The sequence below is a fragment of the Micromys minutus genome (assembly GCF_963924665.1).
Source record: "Micromys minutus genome assembly, chromosome: 8".
Lineage (NCBI taxonomy): Eukaryota > Metazoa > Chordata > Mammalia > Rodentia > Muridae > Micromys > Micromys minutus.
The window spans coordinates 58,740,711-58,751,486 of record NC_137977.1 but is presented as its reverse complement, the minus strand read 5'-3'; positions in this window follow the sequence as shown (position 1 = coordinate 58,751,486).

Sequence of the window (10,776 nt, the reverse complement as noted above, 5' to 3'; positions counted from 1 at the left end):
AGTTTTTCTATTTTCTGGCCTTGTTTGTTACAGAAATAAAACTTTGGATAAAGCATATTTATTTTCAAAATGTACTGCCTCTTGGAACGTGGGTGAAGCTGGAGGTTACCAAGCATAATAGGCCAAAGTCAGAAGGACAGATCCTGTCTCAATAGAACCTATATGTGTATACGGATGTGGGCTATCGTGAGACCAGCAGGAGCATCTTGAAAAGTACGGAGAAAAGGAGAACAGAGGAAGCAGTGACCGCTGTGATAGGAGAAGAGAGGGGGGACTATCTGGGACCCAGGATGGGAGGGGTAGCAAGCACAAGGGCAGGAGGTGGAGTAGAATAAACTGTGATGCCACAAGATAAGTGAAAATGCAGTAATGAGACTCATTTCTTTGTGTGCTGACTGAAAAATTAAGAAATTACTGCCTTTCAGTAAATATTCAAGTACTGCCCTGTCAAGCCTCTGCACGAGGTATACACTGGAAGGCATGGTAAAATGCAGATACCATGAGCATAAAAGTATAATGTTGGGAAAGATGGAGGATGTGCAGGTCCTCTGTGGCATAAAGTCTGTTAATTTCCATGTGCCCGTTGGGAACAGCTTGCCTAAAATGCATTCAGTATAAACCTGGAGGCATCAACCTTTACTGAAGTACACGGAGATGCTATCATAATCGTGGGATAATATGTATTACAACTTCACTCTGCTTCCCCGTTCAGTTTTCACACAATGTCTGGGTGGAAAGTTTGTAAAAGTCCTTGTACCATCCTGAGTGATAGGGTGCATCTTTTGTTGAACCCAATTCTTGATTGTAGCTCTCAAACACCTTTGAATTTTTCTCTGATCAAAACATCTTTTGCTCTGATTCCAGTGAGGTGATTTTTGGGTGGCTTCAAGGTGGGTACTGGTTACCAAGAAGACTAAGGCATGACAAGAAAGTTGCAGTTTGGAGCCATTCTCCTGCCCCCCGCAAGAGAGCCATTCTCCTGTCACACATCTGGCCTCAGCAACTTAGTTGTAGAGGGAGATTTATTGACTCTAAAGCCAAAACCACTTGGCCAAAGCTGCCAAGTTCTGCTGCTTGCTGGGGCTAGAAATGGTTGATCATGTGGACAGACTTCGTGTTTATCCATGATATATGCATTTTCTCTGACTGGTGTATCAATGTTTTCTATGGTATCTTCTGCTCCTGAGATTCTCTCCTCCATCTCTTGTATTCTGTTGGTGATGCTAACATCTATGACTCCCGATGTCTTTCCTAGGTTTTCCAACTTCAGGGTTGTCTCTTTTTGTGTTTTTTTCATTGTTTCTATTTCTGTTCTCAGTTTCTTCACCTGGTAGTTTGTGCTTTGCTTTAACTCTTTCAGTGATTTTTGTGCTTTCTCTTTAAGGGCTTCAACTTGTTTGAGTGTATTTTCCTGGTTTTCCTATACTTCTTTAAGTGTGTTATTTATGCACTTCTCAAAGATCTCCATCATCATTGTGAAGTATGATTTTAAGTCTAAATCTTCTTCTGGTGAGTTGGGATCTCCACTATTTTCAGTGGTGGGAGAGCTGGGTTCTGATGTTGCCAGGTTGTCTTGGTTTCTGTTTCTTAGAGTCTTGTGCTTGCCTCTTGCCATCTTGTTATACATGATGCTAGCCGATATTGTTGTCTCTTACTGGAGCTTGTCTCTCTTGTGGGTCTCAAGAGGGAGATTGTTCCTGGGTGTTTGTCTCTTGGGTTAGGCTGTTGAGTTCCCATGGCAGAGCCCAGTCCTGATGCAGCTGGGCCAGGTCTGGCCTTGGGCCAGAAGTTTGTGCTCCCAGGCAATACCTCTGCCTGTGCCTTGAGAGTTCTGGGCTGCCTCTCCTGGAGTAGACAGGGGACACAAGAAGTTGACTCATCCTTCCTCTTAGAATGGAGAGCCCTCCTGCAGCTCTTCTGAGCTCCCCACGACCCGTGGATGGGCAGGCCGATGAAACTGGTTCCTGATGAAACTGGGCCAGGTCTGGCCTTGGGCCCAAAGTGTGCACTACCAGGCAGTACCTCATCCTGTTCCAGTCAGGATTATTTCTAAGGGTTTCTATGGGTCTAATTTATCTCATATAGATGGGCAGTTTATATCTTTGTCCATTGATTGTAATCTTATTGTACAGAGGGTTTGAGGATTGAGAATTTAACATATAAACTTGTTTGATAGTTAATGGATGTAAAGTCATGTTTGTACGGAGTGGTAGAGGAAAGGAACATACCCTGACGTTCATATCCACCCAGGACAGAAGCAACAGGGGCTGTGGAGTGAACCATGACTGAGTTCTTAGAGGCGGCATAAACCTGCCAAGTTAGAGATCCTGGCAGTGCCAGATGGCTCCTCAGGAGCCAGCACTAGCATGGGATAAGAGGTTTCCACTTTGTGTGTGTGTGTGTGTGTGTGTGTGATAGAAACAATCCTGTTTATTTGAATAAAGGATTTTAGCTTTAACATGAAGTTCAATTGAACCACCTTAAAGCATTTTTAGAATAGAAAGTATCAGTGTGTATCACAATATAAATTCTCATCTATCACTTGTTGGTGTACTCATGATTATGTTTAGTGACTTATGCTGCCAAAATCAGAGATAATATATACATAACAATTATGTAACTAGACATTGAGGAATCTGGTATATAAATTAAACTGAGTATTGTCAATACGAGATTTTTAATTAACTTTTTAACCTTACCACAAAATATAATGAGTAGTTCATTGAGGTTTCCATTTTTTAATATTTTCTGCAATACCATCCCTCCTTCAGTGGTCTTCCATCTCTGTGTACCCTAGCATTTCTCAACAGCATGTGCAACTGGGGCCAGGGCCAGAAAGGGTATCTATAACCCTAGCTGAGGATCTGGTGACCTTGTTCCCATGCCTCTGAGGGAGTGGCAACTGGCCTGATTTTGTGAGGGGCTTGTGGAGTAATCATGGCTGTTCCAATTAAGATGATAATTGCCATATCATGGCTGGAGAGCTGAGTTCTATAACACACAGGAATATTTATCTCTGTGCTTGTTCTGGTAATACCCTGCAGGGCCTGGGGGCTGGTTTACCCACTGTCTTAGGGTTTCTGTTGCTGCGATAAAACACCATGACTAAAAAGCAACTTGGGGAGGAAAAGATTTATTCAGCTTACACTTCCACATTGCTGTTCATGACCAAAGGAAGTCAGGACAGAAACTCACACAGGGCAGGATCTTGGAGGCAAGAACTAATGCAGAAGCCAGGGAGGGGTGCTGCTTACTGGCTCATTCCTATGGCTTGCTCAGCCTGTTTTCTTATAGAACCCAGGACCACCAACCCAGGGATGGTACCACTCAAAATGGTCTGGGCCTTCCCCCATCCATCACTAAGAAGGTGCCTTTCAGCTGGATCTAATGGAGGCATTTTCTCAACTGAGGTTCCCTCCTTTCAGACGACTCTAGCTTGTGTGTCAAGGTGACATGAGACGGCCAGCATACTCACTTTATCCTGTAACCAGCAAGATTGATGATGGGAATCTAGAACTTTCCACTTGCGGTGTGCTAGGTTATGGCATATCAATTTTTATGTGATGTTGACATAAAAAGCAAGTGAGGAGGCACAGAAATTGATTCAAGGGGCTGGCAAGATGGTTTATCGGGTAAGAGGGCTTGCTGCCAAACCTGAACTTTGGCTTTCTCGGCGTCTGCACAACAGAAGGAGAGAAACAACTTCAACCAGGTGTCTTCTGGCTTCCACCCACATGCTCAGTCACACTTGTGAACATACACAACAATGAATGTAGCTTTTAGATTTACTTGAACCATATCGAGGATGGCCCCATGGGGAGACCTTTACTCTATATACCCAAACCCAGTACTGTGGTCATGTTCAGAGGGCCTGTTTTTTTGTGAATTGTGTTGTTGTTTTAAGATTCATTTATTTTATATATGTGAGTACATGGTCTCTGTCTTCAGACACACTAGACTGTATAGATCCCAATTACAGACAGTTATGAGCCATCATGTGGTTGCTGGGAATTGAACTCAGGACCTCTGGAAGAGCAGTCAGTGCTCTTTAACAGATGAATCATCTTTCTATCCCCAGAGGGCCTGTTTCTCTAGATTTAAAAAAAAACAAAAACCAGAAACCAGGAAGGGGTTTGCAGTGGAGTGGTTATTCACCCCAACTCCACTGGTGCATACCACAGACACAAGTTATTGATCGACACTGCTTGTGTTCTGCACTGCAGGCGGGGCCATGCTAACCAGGCAAAGAGGCTTTCCTGGGGTTATCCGCATCGAGTCATCCTAGGGCAGAGTAGTGTGAGTAGCCCCAAGCATGCCTGTTATATCTATCAGTTCTAGTATTTGAGGAAATTGCTGTTATGCAAGACATTTCCCCTTCTAGGAAACAGCAAATTCAATATTCTGAGGGGTCACAACCACGGCCCTGCATTATCCTTCCTGCGTGTTCTATGCCATAACCCTTTCCTAGTGTGCCCTTTTAGTATCCTCTCCTCTGTGATCTTTTCCCCATCCCTGCCGGGCCCTTGTTCCTGTCTCGGGTACACACTGACCCCTCTTTCCATTCACGAATCCACTCTGTTCCCTGGCCGCTCTGATAGATATGCTCTGTCTGCCTGTTCTGGTTGATGCTGTCCCCTCTAACCCCTCACAGATACTTTCTGTCCTACCTTGTCTCTTAGATATACTTCCTTCTCTTTTCTTTCACAGATAAGCCTCGTCTCCTGGAACTTCTTCACAGCGTATTCTGCCCCCCCTTTACATTTCCTGAGTAGATGGGTGTCCCCTCAGACTCTTTTGGGCTCATCTGTGTCTCAGACTCTGGGCTGCTTGCACATGGAGAGCCCTGAGCAGCCTTGCCACAGGCAGCAGCCCAGCTGTCTGTCATCCTGAGTGAGTGTCAGACCTGCTTCCATCCAGCGACCCAACAGGACCTGTGGCAGTCTGGCTCATTCCCAGACTTACAGAAGCAGTTGGGCACAGGGCATTTGTCTTTCCTGGTAGATGGGAGGGTTTGGCCATGGGGTTTACCTTTTCCCAGTAACAACAGATGGAGCCAGCAGATAAACCGTCTCTTCTTAAGGCTGTTTTCTAATCTCCCTGGGAACACGCTCTGTGGCTGAGTGCCTGCTGTCTTGGTGGTTCATGGAGCCCCAGCCAGCCAAGGTGTTTGCCATTCTGTGTTTGCTTCCCATCTTGTTTCTCTTTCCTTTCCCAAAGAAAGTGTCTGCCTTCCGAACACAAGATAAAGCTTTAGGCACTCGCTCTGTATTTCTCAGGAGCATGAGAGTCTCTCAAGTAGTTTTACTCAATTTATACAAACAAACAAAAACTCTTCTTTCTTACAAAACACAAAGCATAGTTTCTGTGGGTTTTGTTTACTGTGTCTTTCATGGTGCTCTACAGTAGAGGGCGCTGGATAATATTTATTGAATGCACAGTAACTGAAATAGTTGGTAGACAATGGAGCAAGTGTTTTATGCCTATTTTATGCCTCTGTTTCCTCTTCTATATGTAGAAATGGTTGCACAAAAATTTATTAAGGATCCTCTATTTGTAATATTTTATGTTTTAACAGTTTTAATTTTTACTTCATATATTTACTGTGAAATTAAAGAATATTCTGACTAGGTCATAAAAATGTTTTTAATGCCTCATTATTACATTGTAAGTTCACCTTTTAAGCAAAGAATCCAAATGATTGTCTCGAGAAATAATCAAATTCTAAATTATTATACAACTAGAGCAAGATTTCATCGACTAAGGGTCCTTCTGAGGTATCTTTAGTTTTCTAGTTTATTTTGTTTATGAGATATGATCTTGGGATTTTACAGTTTATTGATAAATGATACCCAGCTATGGCTTCGATTCCTACAGTACCTGACAGACTTTTAAAGCATATAGGTTCATGCTCAGTGACTACTGTCCCATCCCTTAGAGCCATTATTCATGGCCATTGATCAACAACACTGTCCAGTAACACAAGCAGCAAAAGGAAGAATTACTCAAGACATGAGGCTCCTTTCTGATGTTTCAAAGCATGCAGTTCAGATTGTGGGACTAAGGCTACATGTGATTAGAAAGTAGTCACACCGTATAATGCAGTTGAAACTGAACCCTATGCACAGGACAAGTATGGTGGTGCATGCTTTTAATCTTAGTACCCAGAAAGCAAATGCAGGTGGATCTCTGAGTTCAAGGCCATCCTGATCTGTAGAGTGAGTTCCAGGCTGTTTCAAGGCCACATAAAGTTTTAAAAACCAAACCAAACCAACCAACCAAACAGACAAACTATTCTTCATATAGTTTACTGGGACTGGTCTTTTGCCTCTGTGCACTGGAAAGCAGTAAGTTAGGCAGCTAAATCTTACACATTTTTAAAAGTGAGGCAGGAGCTAGTTATGGTGGCACATGCCTTTAGTTCCAGCACTTAGGAGGTGAAGACAAGTGGATCTCTGAGAGTGAGGCCAGTGTGGTCTACACAGAGAATTCCAGTACAGCCAGAGAGATAGAAAACAAAACAAGGCAAGACAAAACAAAAACAACAAAAAACAAAGCTCTGTCTTGAAAAACAACAGCAACAACAGAAAGTGAAATAGATTCTTACAGAAAAAGGCAGATTAAGGAAACATACTGATGCATATCAGCTGCATACATAAGAAACAACTCAGAGATATCGTATTCTTTGGAGAGGACCTGATTTCACTTCCCAGCACCCATTTCAGGTGCCTAGAAAAACACTAACTCAGCTCGAGGAAATCCAAAATACTCTTCTGGCTTCCTAGGGCACCTGAATCGATGTGGTATAATAGAACTCTCTAGAGTAAGATAGCTTATAAAACAAATATATATATATATACAGAAAAGGGATTTTTTTTTTTTAGAATGACTCATGGGTTGTGGTTCAGCTAATCCAATAATGGCTGCTTCTGAATGGAAGGTCCAAGAATCCAGAAATTGTTCAGTTCTTGAGGCTGGATGACCAAGCTGGTCTTCAGTATACACTAGAATTCTACGGAGTAGGCTCGGATGTCAGTGATGTAATAGACCTGTTCGTGAGGGCAGAGTGAGCTTTCCTTCTTCCGTGTCCTCTATATAGGTTCCAGCAGAAAGCATGGCCTGAACTAGAGGCAGATCCACCCATCTCAAACGATCTGGATTAAAGGTATATCTTCCCACTTTAAAGATCCAGATTAGAAGTGGATCGTCCCACTTCAAATGATTTAAACAAAAGTTCATCACAGGTGTGCCTAGCCATTTAGGGGGTTTTAGTTCATTCCCAATGTATTCAAGTTGACAACCAGAATAGCCATCATATGTGGTGTTTCTGTGTGTGCACAAACGTGTACGTGTGTGTGTGTGTGTATGCATACAACACGTGCATGAATAAAAATAAAACTTATAAGAAATATAGCACCATACTCAGGATATTAACATTGACGTATCCAAGATACCAAACACTGCCAACAGCGCAAGCCTTTTCCTGCTGCCTTTTTATAGCAGTGCCTACTTCCCTCTCATCATCCATCGCTTGACAGGTACTCAGCTGCTTTCCACTTCTGTAATTTCATCATCTGAAAACTGTTATGTAGGTCTGGGGATAGAGCTCAATGTTAAAGTGCTTGAGTACCATATGTGAGGCTGAATTAGGTTTTTGAGATTCTCTCTCTCTCTCTCTCTCTCTCTCTCTCTCTCTCTCTCTCTCTCTCTCTCTCCTACCCCTCCCGTGTGTGTGTGTGTGTGTGTGTGTGTGTGTGTATGTGTGTGTGTGTAAATTTTACTATGTTGCCCTGGCTAACCTTGAGTTCACTATATAGATAAGGCTGGCCTTGAACACTCAGTGACTGACCTACCTCTTGAAGGTGGGGCTACAGTGCTTGGCTGCTGTGGAGCCTTCTGACATGGATATTTTCCACAGGCAACTGTGCAGATTCATTGGTTGGTAATATGATGGCTAACATTATGTTTTAAGTGACTGTGCTTAAGAGATCTATAAAACAAAAATGCCTCTAACCCATAAGCCCCTCTTGCCCAAGGACAGATAACTTCCTGAAATGTTGATGGCTGTTCTTGTAATTGTATATCTTATATAATTTTAAAGAAATGGTTTTTCATGTAAGATAACAAACCATGTGTTCCACTTCTTGTTTGCCCCTAGTCGCACAAAAGCAGGAAGTATGTACCCTTGTGAGTTTTGCCTTTTAGATCCCTAAGTAATTGGTGTTATACTTTGGGAACCCCAAATCTTCAGTTGTACACCTGGCGCCAATGTCTGAATAAAGCCTATCCTTTGTTTAAAATGTATTCATGGTCAGACTGGTGAGTCTCAGAATGACCTCAGACTCATCACACTGTATACATCAACAGCATTTTCCTTTTCATTGATGACTAGTGCTACTTCCATAGCACTGCATATGTCTTAAGTCATTCATTAGCCATTCCCCTATTGAAATAAATCTTGGCTTCCAGTTTGTATCTATTATGAATTAAGCTTCTTTCAAGTTCAGGTTTTGCACGAGCATAAACCTTTACTTATCAGGTCACACAGTTCTCAAAAGAACTATCCCCGAGTAATGTGGACTCCGGTGACCCAACTCAGGTTCTCCTGCTTGCAAGGCAAGGCTTTACTGACAGAACCGTCTCCCTATTCCCTCTTGAGTGACCAGTGGGTCTCTGAAGAAGTCAAGGAGCGAATTAAAATACTCTTAGGATGACACGAAAAGCACCGCCAAGCAGAACCTTTGGGCTGCAGTTAAGGCAGTTGTAAGAAGAGAGCTAAGAGTGCATATATTATCAAATTAGCAAGGTTTCAAATAACCCAAAGTACTTCACGGTCCAAGAAAAAACAAAACAGGCAAACGAACAAAAGCAACAGCAAAGCTAAGAGCAAGCCAAACCTCAAGACACTAGATGACAAGGGACAATAGAAACCAGGGCAAAAATTAGAGAAATGGAGATTGAAAGAATAATTGGTGGGAAAACAAAGAGGTGATTTTTTAAAAACTGTGTAATACTGACAAAGCCTTGTTCAAATGGAAGAAAGAAAGGAAGAAAAGAAAGAGAGAAAGAAAGAAAAGAAAGAAGGAAAGAAAGAGAAAAAGGAAGATTAATAAAATTAGAGATGAGAAAGTGGAGGTCAGTTCATATTTTCATGAAGTAGAATAAGAGGCTAATTGGGAAACATATACCCCAAACCTACAAAAATCTGGAAGAAATTGATGAATTTGTAGAAACAAGTGTTCTTCTAAAATGAAGTGAAAATCTTCCCTGGAACTGGAGTTCCAGACAGTGGACAGTGATGACTCCCCTAGAACCTGAGTCCTCTGGAAGAACAGCCAATGCTCTGGACTGCAGAGCCTTCAGCCCTAAGCTATCTCTCTAAATGAAAGCAGGTTTCAAAGGAAAGACTCCCTTTAAGTCCCTCTTTCATGTTGACAGAAATGTAACCTAGGGAACCTTTCTAATGTTTACCTGTCTGAAGGCCTGCTCATAGTGACTGTAGTGTCAGGCCCTTTCTCTTTTTAAACTGATTCCAGAAAGGTAGTTATATGTCAGCTCCTTTCACGAGCCAACTAACCTGTGAGGGCTTTCCCTCCCCTCTGTCTAACATGTTCTTGATGGGTAACTAACTGTGGTAGTTTTCTAATTATTATTTTAATACCTTAGATATTTTACTCTGCTCTCTGCTTGGCTTCTGGTGGGGAGTCTGAGGAAATGATTATTTTTGTCCCTCTGTATTAGATTCTTTTGTGTTGCTGTGACCAAACCACCAAACAGAAGCAACTTAAGAAGAAAAGCTTTATTTTGACCCACAGTTTCAGGCAGTCTTGGCAGGGACAGCATGAGTGAAAAGCCCAGCTCACGACACCGGGACTGTACAGTGGAGGCTTTTCACATCCATCCAGACCTGGAAGCAGAGAGCCAGGATAGAAACAAAGCCAAGGCTAGAGTCTTCAAAGTTGTATCCCTAGTAACCTTATTCTTTCAGTGAGGTCACACACATTCCCTAAGAGATTCATAGCTTCCCAAAAGTGTAGGCCAAAAATTCAAAATATGAACCTGTGAGGGAGAGTTCAGATTCAAATCATAATACTTTCTGTGCACCAATCATGCTCACTACTGACTTATTTCAAGATGATCTCTGTCTCTCCATGTCTCTATCTATCTCTGCCTCTCTATCACTGTGATGGTTTGTATATGCTTGGCCTAGGAAGTGGCACAATTGGAAGGTGTGGTGAAGGACCCTAGGGATTCGCCAGCCTTACACCCACCTGCCTCAGGTCAAGTTCCATTCTCCATCCACAGTTCTTGGGAGAAGTAGGTACATTCTTGAAAAACCGCAGAAAGCACTGATGGTCACCTGACCCTCTGGTCCCAGATAGGGTTTGAATGCATACCATAATCTGCCCATGCTTGCTAGTGAATAGATTCAAAGGTCAATATGCTTAGCCAATAAGTTTAAACTGTAACCTTGCTGATGTAACCTGTACCCCTAAAACATATAAAAACTGCTTTTTAATAGCCATTTGGAGTCACCTTCTAGTCACTTGTCATGAGGTGCTGATTGAGAGTCAACCTGTACACGCTAGAAAATAAACCTCTTGTGTTTGCATTGAACTATATTCTCGTGTCTCACCAAAGGTGTGGCTTTGTTGGATGAAGATTGTCATTATGGATGTGGGTTTCAGGACCCTCATCCTAGCTGCCTGGAAGCCAGCATTCTGTTAACAGCCTTCACATGAAGATGTAGAACTCTCAAGCTCTTCCTGCACCATGCCT